We start from the raw sequence: 15,641 nt of genomic DNA, 5'->3' as shown, positions 1-15,641 counted from the left end.
AATTATGCAGTGTGAAAAACTCTTACCATCCTTCTACAATAGGCTCAAACCTATAAGAATTACCTCCACTGTAAAATCTTCCCCAGCATCCACAGGCAGAATCGGTGGCTCCCACCTCTGTGGTCTTACGTTATCTCAATTTTTGGACTAGTTACATTTTATAGTAATAGTGGACAGAGCTCTGGGGAGTATAGACACAGTTATAGGAACATTTCCAGTAGGCAAAATGGGCTCAGACTGAAGTTTCCTGGAAGGTTGCCTCATGCAGTGTTTACCTCTATTTAAAAAAAAAAAATTCGGGGATTTCCCTGGCAGTCCAGGGGTTAGAACTCCTCACTTCCACTGCAGGTGGTGCGGGTTCAATCGCTGGTCAGGGAACTAAGATCCCACATGGCATATGGTGTTGTCAAAAAAAAACAAAATTCAACTGAGTAAATTTTAAAGAGCTTATTGGCTTTATTCAATGATTCATGAAATAGGCAGTATCCAATCTAGTATAGAGAAAGGAGCACTGAGGACCTGTACAAAATGACAGACTTTTAGAGGCAGAAAGCAGCAGGAACAAGGAAGTTATACTAGACATAAAAGAGGGTGGGTTATCACAAGGTTTCTTTCCTTTAGGGGATGACAGGAGTCTTATCAGGCAGATTACCTAACTAGTGCTCATCAGGCAATTCCTGATTGGTTTAAGATTCGATTTCTGGAGAGCCAAAACTGTAATTAAGTCTGAGTTTGGTAACATGGAGCTTAGCATAAGTGACTATTTTGGATCTGTGGTTTTTAACACCTCTGAAGGCCTTAAACTATAATTATTGACTAAGCCTCATAGTTCTGATAATGCTGGCAAGAGACAAGTCCTATTACACAGTTAAATTAAACAAGGAGGCCTTTAGTGGAGCTTCAAGATGGCAGAAGAGTAAGACGTGAAGATCACCCTCCTCCCCACAAATTCATCAGAAATACATCTACATGGGAAACAGCTCCTACAGAGCACCTTCTGAACACTGGCAGAAGACCTCAGACCTCCCAAAAGGCAAGAAACTCCCCCACGTACCTGGGTAGGGCAAAAGAAAAAAGAATAAACAGAGACAAAAGAATAGGGATGGGCAATGCACCAGTGGGAGGAAGCTGTGAAGGAGGAAAGGTTTCCACACTACGAAGCCCCTTCGCGGGCAGAGACTGTGGGTGGTGGAGGGGGGAAGCTTTGGAGCCTCGGAGGAGAGCGCAGCCACAGGGGTGCAGAGGGCAAAGCGGAGAGATTCCCACACAGAGGATCGGTGCCGACCAGCACTCACCAGACCGAGAGGCTTGTCTGCTCCCCCGCCGGGGTGGGTGGGGTCTGGGAGCTGAAGCTTGGGCTTCGGTCTGATCGCAGGGAGACGACTGGCGGCGTGAACACAGCCTGAAGGGGGCTCTTGTGGCACGGCTAGCCGGGAGGGAGTACGGGGAAAAGTCTGGAGCTGCCGAAGAGGCAAGAGACTTTTTCTTCCCTCTCTGTTTTCTGGTGCGCAAAGAGAGGGGATTAAGAGTGCTGCTTAAACGAGCTCCAGAGATGGGCGCGAGCTGCAGCTATCAGCGCAGACCCCAGAGATGGGCATGAGACACTAACGCTGCTGCTGCCGCCACCAAAAAGCCTGTGTGCAAGCACAGGTCACTATCCACACCTTCCCTCCCGGGAGCCTGTGCAGCGCGCCACTGCAAGGGTCCAGTGATCCAGGGACAACTTCCCCGGGAGAACGCACTGTGCGCCTCAGGCTGGTGCAACATCATGCCGGCCTCTGCCCCCGCAGGCTTGCCCCACATCTGTACCCCTCCCTCTCCCCCGGCCTGAGTGAGCCAGAGCCCCCGAATCAGCTGCTCCTTTACCCCGTCCTGTCTGAGCGAAGAACAGACGTCCTCAGGCAACCTACACACAGAGGCGGGTCCAAATCCAAAGCTGAACCCCGGGACCTGTGTGAACAAAGAGAAAGGGAAATCTCTCCCAGCAGCCTCAGGAGCAGTGGATTAAATCTCCACAATCAACTTGATGAACCCTGCATCTGTGGAATACCTGAATAGACAACGAACCATCTCAAATTGAGGAGGTGGACTTGGGGAGCAACGATATATTTTTTTTTCCCTTTTTCTCTTTTTGTAAGTGTGTATGTGTATCGTTCTCTGTGTGATTTTGTCTGTATAGCTTAGCTTTTACCATTTGTCCTAGGGTTCCGTCTGTCCGGTTTTTTGTTTCTTTGTTTGTTTTAGTACAGTTTTTAGCACTTGTTATCATTGGCGGATGTGTTCTTTGGTTTGTTTCCTTCCTTCTTTCCTTTTTTTATTACTTTATAAATTTTTTAATAATTATTATTTTTTAATAACTTTATTTTATTTTATCTTCTTCCTTTCTTTCTTTCTTTCATTTTCTCCCTTTTATTCTGAGCCGTGTGGATCACAGGCTCTTGGTGCTCCAGCCAGGTGTCAGGGCTGTGCCTCAGAGGTGGGAGAACCAACTTCAGGACATCGGTCCACAACAGACCTCCCAGCTCCACATAATATCAAATGGCGAAAATCTCCCAGAGATCTCCATCTCAACACCAAGACCCAGCTCCACTCAATGACCAGCAAGCTACAGTGCTGGAAACCCTATGTCAAACAACTAGCAAGACAGGAACACAACACCATCCATTAGCAGAGAGGCTGCCTAAAATCATAATAAGACCGCAAACACCCCAAAACACACCACCAGATTGGGACCAGCCCAACAAAAAGACAAGATCCAGCCTCATCCAGCAGAACACAGGCACTAGCCCCCTCCACCAGGAAGCCTACACAACCCACTGAACCAACCTTAGCCACTGGGGACAGACACCAAAAACAACGGGAACTACGAACCTGCAGACTGCAAAAAGGAGACCCCAAACACAGTACGTTAAGCAAAATGAGGAGACAGAGAAACACACAGCAGATGAAGGAGCAAGGTAAAAACCCACCACACCTAACAAATGAAGAAGAAATAGGCAGTGTACCTGAAAAAGAATTCAGAATGATAGTAAAGATGATCCAAAATCTTGGAAAAAGAATGGAGAAAATACAAGAAACATTTGAAGAACTAAAGAGAAAACAAACAGTGATGAACAACACATTAAATGAAATTAAAAATTCTCTAGAAGGAATCAATAGCAAGATAACTGAGGCAGAAGAACATATAAGTGACCTGGAAGATAAAATAGTGGAAAAAACAACTGCACAGCAGAATAAAGAAAAAAGAATGAAAAGAATTGAGGACAGTCTCAGAGACATCTGGGACAACATTAAACACACCAACATTCAAATAATAGGGGTCCCACAAGAAGAAGACAAAAAGAAAGGGACTGAGAAAATATTGGGAGAGATTATAGTTGAAACCTTCCCTAATATGGGAAAGGAAATAGTTAATCAAGCCCAGGAAGCACAGAGAGTCCCATACAGGATAAATCCAAGGAGAAACATGCCAAGACACATATTAATCAAACTATCAAAAATTAAACACAAAGAATAAATATTAAAAGCAACAAGGGAAAAACAACAAATAACACACAAGGGAATCTCCATAATGTTAACAGCTGATCTTTCAGCAGAAACTCTGCAAGCCAGAAGGGACAGACAGGACATATTTAAAGTGATGAAGGGAAAAAAGTACAACCAAGATTATTCTATCCAGCAAGGATCTCATTCAGGTTTAATGGAGAAATTAAAATCTTTACAGACAAGCAAAAGCTAAGAGAATTCAGCACCACCAAACCACCTTTGCAACAAACGCTAAAGGAACTTCTCTTGGTAGGAAACACAAGAGAAAGAAAAGACCTACAATAACAAACCCAAAACAATTAAGAAAATGGTAATATGAACATACATATCGATAATTACCTTAAATGTAAATGGACTAAATGCTCCAACGAAAAGACATAGACTGGCTGAATGGATACAAAAAAAAAAAAAAAACAAACCATATATGCTGTCTACAAGAGACCCACTTCAGACCTAGGGACACATACAGACTGAAAGTGAGGGAATGGAAAAAGATATTCCATGAAAATGGAAATCAAAAGAAAGCTGGAGTAGCAATTCTCATATCAGACAAAATACACTTTAAAACAAAGACTCTTACAAGAGATAAAGAAGGACACTATATAATGATCAAGGGATCAATCCAAGAAGAAGATATAACAATTGTAAATATTTGTGTACCCAACATAGGAGCACCTCAGAACATTAGGAAAATACTAACAGCCATAAAAGGGGGAACTGACAGAAACACAATCAGAGTAGGGGACTTTAACACCCCACTTTCACCAATGGACAGATCATCCAAAATGAAAATAAATAAGGAAACACAAGCTTTAAACGATACATTAAACAAGATAGACTTAATTGATATTTATAGGACATTCCATCCAAAAACAACAGAATACACTTTCTTCTCAAGTGCTCATGGAACATTCTCTAGGATAGATCATATCTTGGGTCACAAATCAAGTCTTGGTAAATTTAAGAAAATTGAAATTGTATCAAGTATCTTTTCCAACCACGACACTATGAGACTAGATATCAAATACATGAAAAAATCTGTAAAAAATACAAACACATGGAGGCTAAATAATACACTATTTAATAACCAAGAGATCTCTGAAGGAATCAAAGAGGAAACCAAAAAATACCTAGAAACAAATGACAGTGGAGACACGATGACCCAAAACCTATGGGATGCAGCAAAAGCAGTTCTAACAGGGAAGTTTATAGCAATACAATCCTACCTTAAGAAACAGGAAACATCTCAAATAAACAACCTAACCTTACACCTAAAGCAATTAGAGAAAGAAGAACAAAAAAACACCCCAAAGTTAGCAGAAGGAAAGAAACCATAAAGATTAGATCAGAAATAAATGAAAAAGAAATGAAGGAAACAATAGCAAAGATCAATAAAACTAAAAGCTGGTTCTCTGAGAATATAAACAAAATTGATAACCATTAGCCAGACTCATCAACAAAAAAAGGGAGAAGACTCAAATCAAGAGAATTAGAAATGAAAAAGAAGAAGTAACAACTGACACTGCAGAAATACAAAAGATCATGAGAGATTACAAGCAACCCTATGCCAATAAAATGGACAACCTGGAAGAAATGGTGAAATTCTTAGAAATGCACAACCTGCTGAGACTGAACCAGAAAGAAATAGAAAATATGAAGACCAATCACAAGCACTGAAATTGAAACTGATAAAAATCTTCCAACAAACAAAAGCCAGGACCAGATGGCTTCACAGGCGAATTCTATCAAACATTTAGAGAAGAGATAACACCCATACTTCTCAAACTATTCCAGAATATAGCAGAGAGAGGAATACTCCCAAACTCATTCTATGAGGCCACCATCACCCTGATACCAAAACCAGACAAAAATGTCAGAAAGAAAGAAAACTACAGGCCAGTATCACTGATGAACATAGATGCAAAAATCCTCAACAAAATACTAGCAAACAGAATCCAACAGCACATTAAAAGGATCATACACCATGATCAAGTGGGGTTTATTCCAGGAATGCAAGGATTCTTCAATATATGCAAATCAATCAACGTGATACACCATATTAACAAATTGAAGGAGAAAAACCATATGATCATCTCAAGAGATGCAGAGAAAGCTTTCAACAAAATTCAACACCCATTTATGATAAAGACTCTCCAGAAAGTAGGCACAGAGGGAACTTTCCTCAAGATAATAAAGGCCATATATGACAAACTCACAGCCAACATCATCCTCAATGGTGAAAAACTGAAAGCATTTCCACTAAGATCAGGAACAAGACAAGGTTGCCCACTCTCACCACTATTATTCAACATAGTTTTGGAAGTTTTAGCCACAGCAGTCAGAGAAGAAAAAGAAATAAAAGGAATCCAAATCAGAAAAGAAGAAGTAAAGCTGTCACTGTTTGCAAATGACATGATACTTTACACAGAGAATACTAAAGATGCTACCAAAAAACTACTAGAGCTAATTAATCAATTTGGTAAAGTAGCAGGATACAAAATTAATGCACAGAAATCTCTAGCATTCCTATACACTAATGATAAAAAACGTGAAAGTGAAATCAAGAATACACTACCATTTACCACTGCAACAAAAACAATAAAATATCTAGGAATAAACCTACCTAAGGAGACAAAAGACCTGTATGCAGAAAATTATAAGATACTGATGAAAGAAATTAAGGATGAAACAAATAGATGGAGAGAGATACCATGTTCCTGGATTGGAAGAATCAACACTGTGAAAATGACTCTACCACCCAAAACAATCTACGGATTCAATGCAATCCCTATCAAACTACCACTGACATATTTCACAGAACTAGAACAAAATATTTCACAATTTGTATTGCAACACAAAAGACCCCGAATAGCCAAAGCAATCTTGAGAAGAAAAGCGGAGGTGGAGGTATCAGGCTCCCTGACTTCAGACTATACTACAAAGCTACAGTAATCAAGACAGTATGGTACTAGCACAAAAACAGAAATATAGATCAATGGAACAGGATAGAAAGCCCAGAGGTAAACCAACACACATATGGTCACCTTATCCTTGATAAAGGAGGCAACAATATACAGTGGAGAAAAGACAGCCTCTTCAGTAAGTGGTGCTGAGAAAACTGGACAGCTACATGTAAAAGTATGAAATTAGAACACTCCCTATCACCATACACAAAAACAAACTCAAAATGGATTAAAGACCTAAATGTAAGGCCAGACACTATCAAACTCTTAGAGGAAAACATAGGCGGACACTCTATGACATAAATCACAGCAAAATCCTTTTTGACCCACATCCTAGAGAAATGGAAATAAAAACAAAAATTAAAAAATGGGACCTAATGAAACTTCAAAGCTTTTGCACAACAAAGGAAACCATAAACAAGACAGCCCTCAGAATGGGAGAAAATACTTGCAAATGAAGCAACTGACAAAGGATTAATCTCCAAAATTTACAAGCAGCTCATGCAGCTCAATATCAAAAAAACAAACAACCCAATCCAAAAATGGGCAGAAGATCTAAATAGACATTTCTCCAAAGAAGATATACAGATTGCCAACAAACACATGAAAGAATGCTCAACATCATTAATCATTAGAGAAATGCAAATCAAAACTACAATGAGATATCATCTCACACCAGTCAGAACGGCCATCATCAAAAACTCTAGAAACAATAAATGCTGGAGAGGGTGTGGAGAAAAGGGAACACTCTTGCACTGTTGGTGGGAATGTAAATTGATACAGCCACTACAGAGAACAGTATGGAGGTTCCTTAAAAAATTAAAATTAGAACTACCATACGACCCAGCAATCCCACTACTGGGCATATACCCTGAGAAAACCATAATTCAAAAAGAGTCATGTACCACAATGTTCATTGCAGCTTTATTTACAATAGGCAGGACATGGAAGCAATCTAAGTGCCCATCATCCGATGAACGGATAAAGAATATGTGGCACATATATATACAATTGAATATTACTCAGCCATAAAAAGAAATGAAATTGAGCTCTTTGTAATGAGGTAGATGGACCTAGAGTCTGTCATACAGAGTGAAGTAAGTCAGAAAGAGAAAAACAAATACCATATGCTAACACATATATAGGGAATCTAAGGGGTAAAAAAACGTCATGAAGAACCTAGGGGTAAGACGGGAATAAGACACAGACCTACTAGAGAATGGACTTGAGGATATGGGGAGGGGGAAGGGTAAGCTGTGACAATGTGAGAGAGTGGCATGGACATATATACACTACCAAACGTAAAATAGATAGCTAGTGGGAAGCAGCCACATAGCACAGGGAGATCAGCTCTGTGGTTTGTGACCACCTAGAGCGGTGGGATAGGGAGAGTGGGAGGGAGGGAGAAGAAAGAGGGAACAGATATGGGTACGTATGTATATGTGTAACTGATCCACTTTGTTATAAAGCAGAAACTAACACACAATTATAAAGCAACTATACTCCAATAAAGATGTTAAAAAATATAATAAAATTAATTTTAAAAATCTCAAATAAACAGCTTAACCTTACACCTAATGCAATTAGAAAAGAACAAAAAAAAAAAAAAACCCTCAAAGATAGCAGAAGGAAAGAAATCATAAAGATAAGATCAGAAATAAATGAAAAAGAAATGAAGGAAAAAATAGCAAAGATCAATAAAACTAAAAGCTGGTTCTTTGAGAAGATAAAATTGATAAACCATTAGCCAGACTCATCAACATAAAAAGGGAGAAAACTCAAATCAATAGAATTAGAAATGAAAAAGAAGAAGTAACAACTGACAATACAGAAATACAAAGGATCACGAGAGATTACTACAAGCAACTCTATGCCAATAAAATGGACAACCTGGAAGAAATGGACAAATTCTTAGAAATGCACAACCTTCCAAGACTGAACCAGCAAGAAATAGAAAATATGAACAGAGCAATCACAAACACTGAAATTGAAACTGTGACTAAAAATCTTCCAACAAACAAAAGCCCAGGACCAGATGGCTTCACAGGCAAATTCTGTCAAACAATTACAGAAGAGCTAACACCTATCCTTCTCAAACTCTTCCAAATTATAGCAAAGGGAGGAACACTCCCAAACTCATTCTATGAGGCCACCATCACCCTGATACCAAAACCAGACAAAGATGTCACAAAGAAAGAAAACTACAGGTCAATATCACTGATGACCATAGATGCAAAAATCCTCAACAAAATACTAGTAAACAGAATCCAACAGCACATTAAAAGGATCATACACCATGATCAAGAGGGGTTTATCGACGGAATGAAAGGATTCTTCAATATACGCAAATCAACATGATACACTATATTAACTAATTGAAGGAGAAAAATCATACGATCATCTCAATAGAGGCAGAGAAAGCTTTCAAAAAAATTCAACACCAATTTATGATAAAGACCCTCCAGAAAGTAGGCATAGAGGGAACTTTCCTCAACATAATAAAGGCCATATTTGATAAACCCACAGCCAACATCATTCTCAATGGTGAAAAACTGAAAGCATTTCCACTAAGATCAGGAACAAGACAAGGTTGCCCACTCTCACCACTATTATTCATCATAGTTTTGGAAGGTTTAGCCACAGCAATCAGAGAAGAAAAAGAAATAAAAGGAATCCAAATCGGAAAAGAAGTAAAGCTGTCACTGTTTGTAGATGACATGATACTATACATAGAGAATCCTAAAGATGCTACCAGAAAGCTACTAGAACTAATCAATGAATTTGTTAAAGTAGCAGGATACAAAATTAATGCACAGAAATCTCTTACATACCTATAAACTAATGATGAAAAATGTGAAGGTGAAATTAAGAAAACACTCCTATTTACCACTGCAACAAAAACAATAAAATATCTAGGAATAAACCTACCTAAGGAGACAAAAGAACTGTATGCAGAAAATTATAAGACACTGATGAAAGAAATTAAAGATGATACAAACAGATAGAGAGATATACCATGTTCTTAGATTGAAAGAATCAGCATTGTGAAAATGACTCTACTACCCAAAGCATCTACAGATTCAGTGCAATCCCTATCAAACTACCACTGGCATTTTTCACAGAACTAGAACAAAAAATTTCACAATTTGTATTGCAACACAAAAGACCCCGAATAGCCAAAGCAATCTTGAGAAGAAAAGCGGAGGTGGAGGTATCAGGCTCCCTGACTTCAGACTATACTACAAAGCTACAGTAATCAAGACAGTATGGTACTGGCACAAAAACAGAAATATAGATCAATGGAACAGGATAGAAAGCCCAGAGATAAACCCACACACATATGGTCACCTTATCTTTGATAAAGGAGGCAAGAATATACAATGGAGAAAAGAGAGCGTCTTCAGTAAGTGGTGCTGGGAAAACTGGACAGCTACATGTAAAAGTATGAAATTAGAACACTCCCTAACACCATACAAAAAAATAAACTCAAAATGGATTAAAGACCTAAATGTAAGGCCAGACACTATCAAACTCTTAGAGGAAAACATAGGCAGAACACTCTATGACATAAATCACAGCAAGATCCTTTTTGACCCACCTCCTAGAGAAATGGAAATAAAGCCAAAAATAAACAAATGGGACCTAATGAAACTTCAAAGCTTTTGCACAGCAAAGGAAACCATAAACAAGACCAAAAGACAACCCTCAAAATGGGAGAAAAATTTGCAAATGAAGCAACTGACAAAGGATTAATATCCAAAACTTACAAGCAGCTCATGCAGCTCAATATCAAAAAAACAAACAACCCAATCCAAAAATAGGCAGAAGATCTAAATAGACATTTCTCCAAAGAAGATATACAGATTGCCAATAAACACATGAAACAATGCTCAACATCATTAATCATTAGAGAAATGCAAGTCAAAACTATAACGAGGTGTCATCTCACACTGGTCAGAATGGCCATCGTAAAAACATCTATAAACAATAAATGCTGGAGAGGGTGTGGAGAAAAGGGAACACTCTTGCACTGTTGGTGGGAATGTAAATTGATACAGCCACTATAGAGAACATATGGAGTTTCCTTAAAAAACTAAAAACAGAACTACCATACGACCCAGCAATCCCACTACTGGGCATATACCCTGAGAAAACCATAATTCAAAAAGAGTCATGTACCAAAATGTTCATTGCAGCTCTATTTACAATAGCCAGGACATGGAAGCAACCTAAGTGTCCATCATCAGATGAATGGATAAAGAAGATGTGGCACATATATACAATGGAATATTACTCAGCCATAAAAAGAAACGAAATTGAGTCATTTGTAGTCAATTTAGGTGGATGGACCTAGAGTCTGTCATACAGAGTGAAGTAAGTCACAAAGTGAAAAACTAATACAGTATGCTAACACATGTATATGGAACCTAAAAAACAACAAAAAATGGTCATGAAGAACCTAGGGGCAAGAGGGGAATAAAGACGTAGACCTACTAGAGAATGGACTGGAGGCTACGGGGAGGGGGAAGGGTAACCTGGGACAAAGTGAGAGAGTGGCATGGACATATATACACTACCAAACGTAAAATAGATGGCTAGTGGGAAGCAGCCGCATAACACAGGGAGATCAGCTCTGTGCTCTGTGACCACCTAGAGGGGTGGGATAGGGAGGGTGGGAGGGAGGGAGACGCAAGAGGGAAGGATATGGGGATATATGTATAACTTTGTTATAAAGCAGAAACTAACACACCATTGTAAACAATTATCCTCCAATAAAGATGTTAAAAAAAATCATGGCATGCAAGAGAAATAAACACTGTAATAAAAATGAAAAAAAGGAGGTCTTTATATGAGGTGGCTCTAATGCCACAGCAGCCTCTGTAAGCAGTTCAAAATCTAAGCCTGTAAATGTGTCAGGGTTATAAAATTGTAACCTACGGACAACCAATCACAAGTAGCCAAGTAGGCTTTAAGCTTTAGTCAATTTCCTCGCTTTGCTTCTGCCTTTTCTCTGTAAAAGTGTCTCCCCAGCTCTTGTTGATGGAGAACTCCTAACCACCTACCATTTGGAGCTGCCCAATTTGAACTGATTTTTGCTCACAAACTCTTAAAATTTTTAATATGCCTCAGTTTGTCTTTTTAACAACACCAAAGCAACCTCATAAGTTAATGATTGCCTAAGGTCACATATAAGGGCAAAGGCTTACATCCCAATAAGATATTTCTGAGTGATTCTCAGATGGGCTCAACTGAAAAATGACTTACTAGTCTTTAGTTTCATTATGCTACTATTCTGACTAGCATTCCTACTGAGTCTAAAATAATGGACTACAGACAGCCCCCAACTCAGGATGGTTCAACTTAAGATTTTTGGATTTTATGATGGTGTAAAACTGATACATATTCAGTAAAAACCATTTTGATCTTTTCCCTGGCTAGTGATATGTGGTATGATACCCTCTTATGATGCTGGGCAGAAGAAGGGAGCCACAGCTCCCTGTCACACATGCAATCACAAGAACCAACGACCAATACTCTTCCAACCACTCCAGACATACAACATTTTAGTTTTTCACTTTCAATACAGTGCTCAGTAAATTACACAAGATAGTCAACATATTATAAAATAGGTTTTGTCTTAGATGATTTTGCCCAACTTTAGGCTAATATAAGTGTCTGAGTGCTGTCAACTGAAAAAAAATGCACAGCATGAGGGTCGTGAGTTAAGTTTTATATGGGACAAAATGAGGACTATAGCCTGGGAGATAGCCTCTCAGATAGCTCTGACAGACTGCTCAGAAGAGGTAGCGGGGGAGGTCAGCATACATGTGATTTTAGTGAAGAGAGACACGTTCAATCTAGCACACGTTTTGGCAGAATCTTGCTGCTAGTCACAAGAAGCTTGCTGCTAGTCATGAGGAACAGATGTCTGTTAACGATGTGTTTTTCTAGATATGAGAAGATGCAAGAACTTGGGCTCATAAAATCTTCTCCTGAAGATATCTAACTATCTGAGGGCCTGTTCTGCCAGTTTTTCCCAGAGCAGAGTGCCTCATTCCTGATCTCCACCCTGAACTCCTTTCAGGGTGTGCCGAAGGTCAGCAACTGCAGTGTCTAGTGACTTCATTCTTATAGAACCAGATAGCGAGGGACAATTTTCAGTTGGCAGTGCCCCTCATGGTCATACATTTGACGATGGCTTGGGAGGCATTTCATGACCATTTTGTCCCACAGTGCATGGAATGTTCATTCCTAGGCAAGGATTTCATTGATACCACTCAATGTGCTATTACTGGACTAGGCCCTATTAACTGTAGCCAAAAGCCCCTGGACCACCTGTCTTACTAGTCCCTTATGGTCCTAGAAATGATTCCCTCTTGGTGCTTCTTCCCATATTGAGAGTTACTATTACAATCATTGATCTTATACAGAACTATATGTCTGGTCAACTTCAAGTCACTTAGTCATCATTTTATCAGAGGTTCATTCACACATTTGGTAATGTAAGAAACAACAATCTTGTAAAATAAGCAATACAAATAATCTAGCTAGTAGTATTAGTAAGGTCATAAGTAAGAATTTAAGCCAAGAACTTCCATTAGGTGCGACCCAGTAATATTCTCAGGTCATTTGACTTAGTCTGTTCTGTACCAGTTCGTATCTTTAAGGGAAGTGATACATAGGCTTATTCATAAGGCACCCAGCCCAATTTCCTAGCGTTATTAAGCTGGAAATCCTTAGTATGGTTTAATTGTTCCCAACATAAGGCGGGGGGGGAGGAGGTGGTCTTTAAAATCATAGCCTGATGTTAGCCATATAAATCCAGCGCACAACTGAGGGAAGTTACATTCTTTAGCTGAAAATTTGCTCGTTGCTCTGATTGAATTTGAGTACCTTTAAAAGAAAATTTATATTTTTGGTGATAGTTAGAGCAAGTCTGATTGATTGGCCAAGTGAGGGAGTCCCAGGAAAGAAATACATTTGGTTTGTAAGCAAAAGTGTGAGCAATTATCAAAGTAATTGGTATACAGGCCTGATCCATCATCTTAGGTAAGCTGTCTACTTCAGATATAGTCTTCTTCTCATCCTGGTCTTGTAGTTTCTCCCCTGTTTAAGCATCACTTTTAAGATGATTTTGAGGTCAGCAGTCCTCTCCATAGGCCAGTCCAATGCAAGGGGTCAACTTCCTTAGTTGTACTGTGCATGAGCTGGTTAAAAGTACCTGGTAAGGGTCCTTCCATTTAGGTTGGAGATAGTCCTTTAAATGATGTCTTTTCCAGTATGCATAATCTCCTGGTTGCAGTCATGAGGGCATCTTTTTTTTTTTCCCTTGGGAAGTCAGGATTTATTAAAAGCATCAAGCTCCAGGGTATTTTTTTTTTTATCAAATACCTTTAAAAATGTTTTTTTATCTCCACAAAAATCCTTATCATTTAAAACCAGATATTCAAATTACATGGCTAACATTTTTAGCTAATCAATTCTTCAGTACTGATCCTAGAAAACAGCCTTCAGTGGATCTTTGAATAATGGAGATTCAGCCACTGATACGAGTGGTGTAGGTGGTCACACCTTTAACGTTCAAGCCACAAGCTGTGACGTTTGGAAGGGGTGAGGTCTACTGTCCTGCATTATCAGACTTTGTCATATTTTCAGTGCTACTGGGTTGCACGTTATCTGCGAGGTTTTGTGCATGCTCAAGAAATAAATCTTTCAGTACACTTAATTCCTTAGCAATTTACTTTTTGCTTCCAACCGTTCATTCTCTTCCTTGAGCTGATTCACTCTCTGCAGCGTATCCTGCGCTTTCAGCTGGCTTTTCAACAGGCTCTTTTTCACCGCCATGCTGTTCCTCTCTCTGCGCTGACGTCACGGTTGCGATCCACGGGCAAACTCTTTTTGCTCTGCTTGCTTGGAGGCACAGCTCTGCCTCCGCCCCCAGGGCCAGCGGGCCCCAGCTGAGGAACCTGCTGTAAACCGCTGGCATGAGCCTGAGTATGAATGACACTTATTCCATTCACGCCCGGGGTACTGTTCTGCTGCGATACCTTGCTCATTTGGGCACGCTCCCTCGACAACACAGAACTAGTAGAAATGAGGACAAGGTGATCAATGGTTTCCACACTAAACTGCCAAAAAATCAGCACATGTACCTGAACCCCTGAGGGTACTGCCCATCTGCGTTGGAAGAACAGATTCTCCTTCCCCTCAAACATGCATTTCCATCCTCTCCATCTAGACACCTCTGCTGACAATTTTCCTTACTGTGTTCCCTCCAAGCATGCTAACGAAGCACTTTATTTTTTGCCCTCCTCTGTTCTGTTCAACTCATGGTTGCTGCACGTTCCTCCAACCCGTGTTCAACAGTCCTCCAGCCCGCCAGCCCCCAAGCGGCCTCCACTCCAAGCGGCCCCCGCGGCGCAGCCCGACCCAACCCTGGCCTCGCAGCCCGACCTGACCCTGGCCTCGCAGCCCGACCCAACCCAGGCCTCGCAGCCCGCGAGTCAGCAAGGAGTGATGGTTATGAAACAGGCAGCCTTTGCCGGTTCCGCAGCCGCCACCCGCTTCGCCTCCCCGCCGGGGCCGTGTGCGCGCCAGGGGCATCTTATCTTCATCCAAAGATAGATTACTGAGGTAAACTTCAGAAGCAAACTTAGAGTGTCCTCAAAATAATTCAATTAAACTTTACAATAATGTAACAGCAAGGAGCTACAGGGAAGTGAGTCTTAGTAAATACAGACCTCAACTAACAAAACTATAATTTAATGTCCACTGAAACGATCTTTTTCTAAAATTACCCTCATTTCTACCAAATATAGCCAAAATAAGACTAATTTGTTTGCAAAATAAGTCTGGTTTCAATAAACTTGGCCTGATGATCTATACAAGTGTAATTGATCATATAGGTTCTTTTAAAGTTGGCTTTGCTGGAACTTTTTAAGCAATCTCAAATTTTTAAAAGGCCTTTCAAGGGTAGGAAAGCTATGCCAAGGGCTTGTCACTGATTTTGCCTTGGAAATTTTTGAGTGAATTTCTCCCTTTTCAAGGTCCTCAAAATATCTTGAGATTCCTGCACCTGTTAGGAGGTGGCCTTCCTAATTTACCTGATAAACGTGCTGGTAATCCACGAGT

The 15,641-nt window shown here is 40.0% G+C and overlaps 1 pseudogene; it reads right to left on the bottom strand.

Moving 5' to 3' along the window:
- Positions 1-13,894: 13,894 nt before the first annotated feature.
- Positions 13,895-14,979, bottom strand: LOC113617587 (CCAAT/enhancer-binding protein gamma-like; annotated as a pseudogene).
- Between the last annotated feature and the right edge of the window lie 662 nt (positions 14,980-15,641).

Source organism: Aethalodelphis obliquidens, unplaced genomic scaffold (assembly GCF_003676395.1).
Source record: "Aethalodelphis obliquidens isolate GAN/ISIS:26980383/991018 unplaced genomic scaffold, ASM367639v1 scaffold4, whole genome shotgun sequence".
Lineage (NCBI taxonomy): Eukaryota > Metazoa > Chordata > Mammalia > Artiodactyla > Delphinidae > Aethalodelphis > Aethalodelphis obliquidens.
The sequence above is the reverse complement of the archived record's forward strand: the minus strand, read 5'-3'. Positions and strand labels throughout refer to the sequence as shown.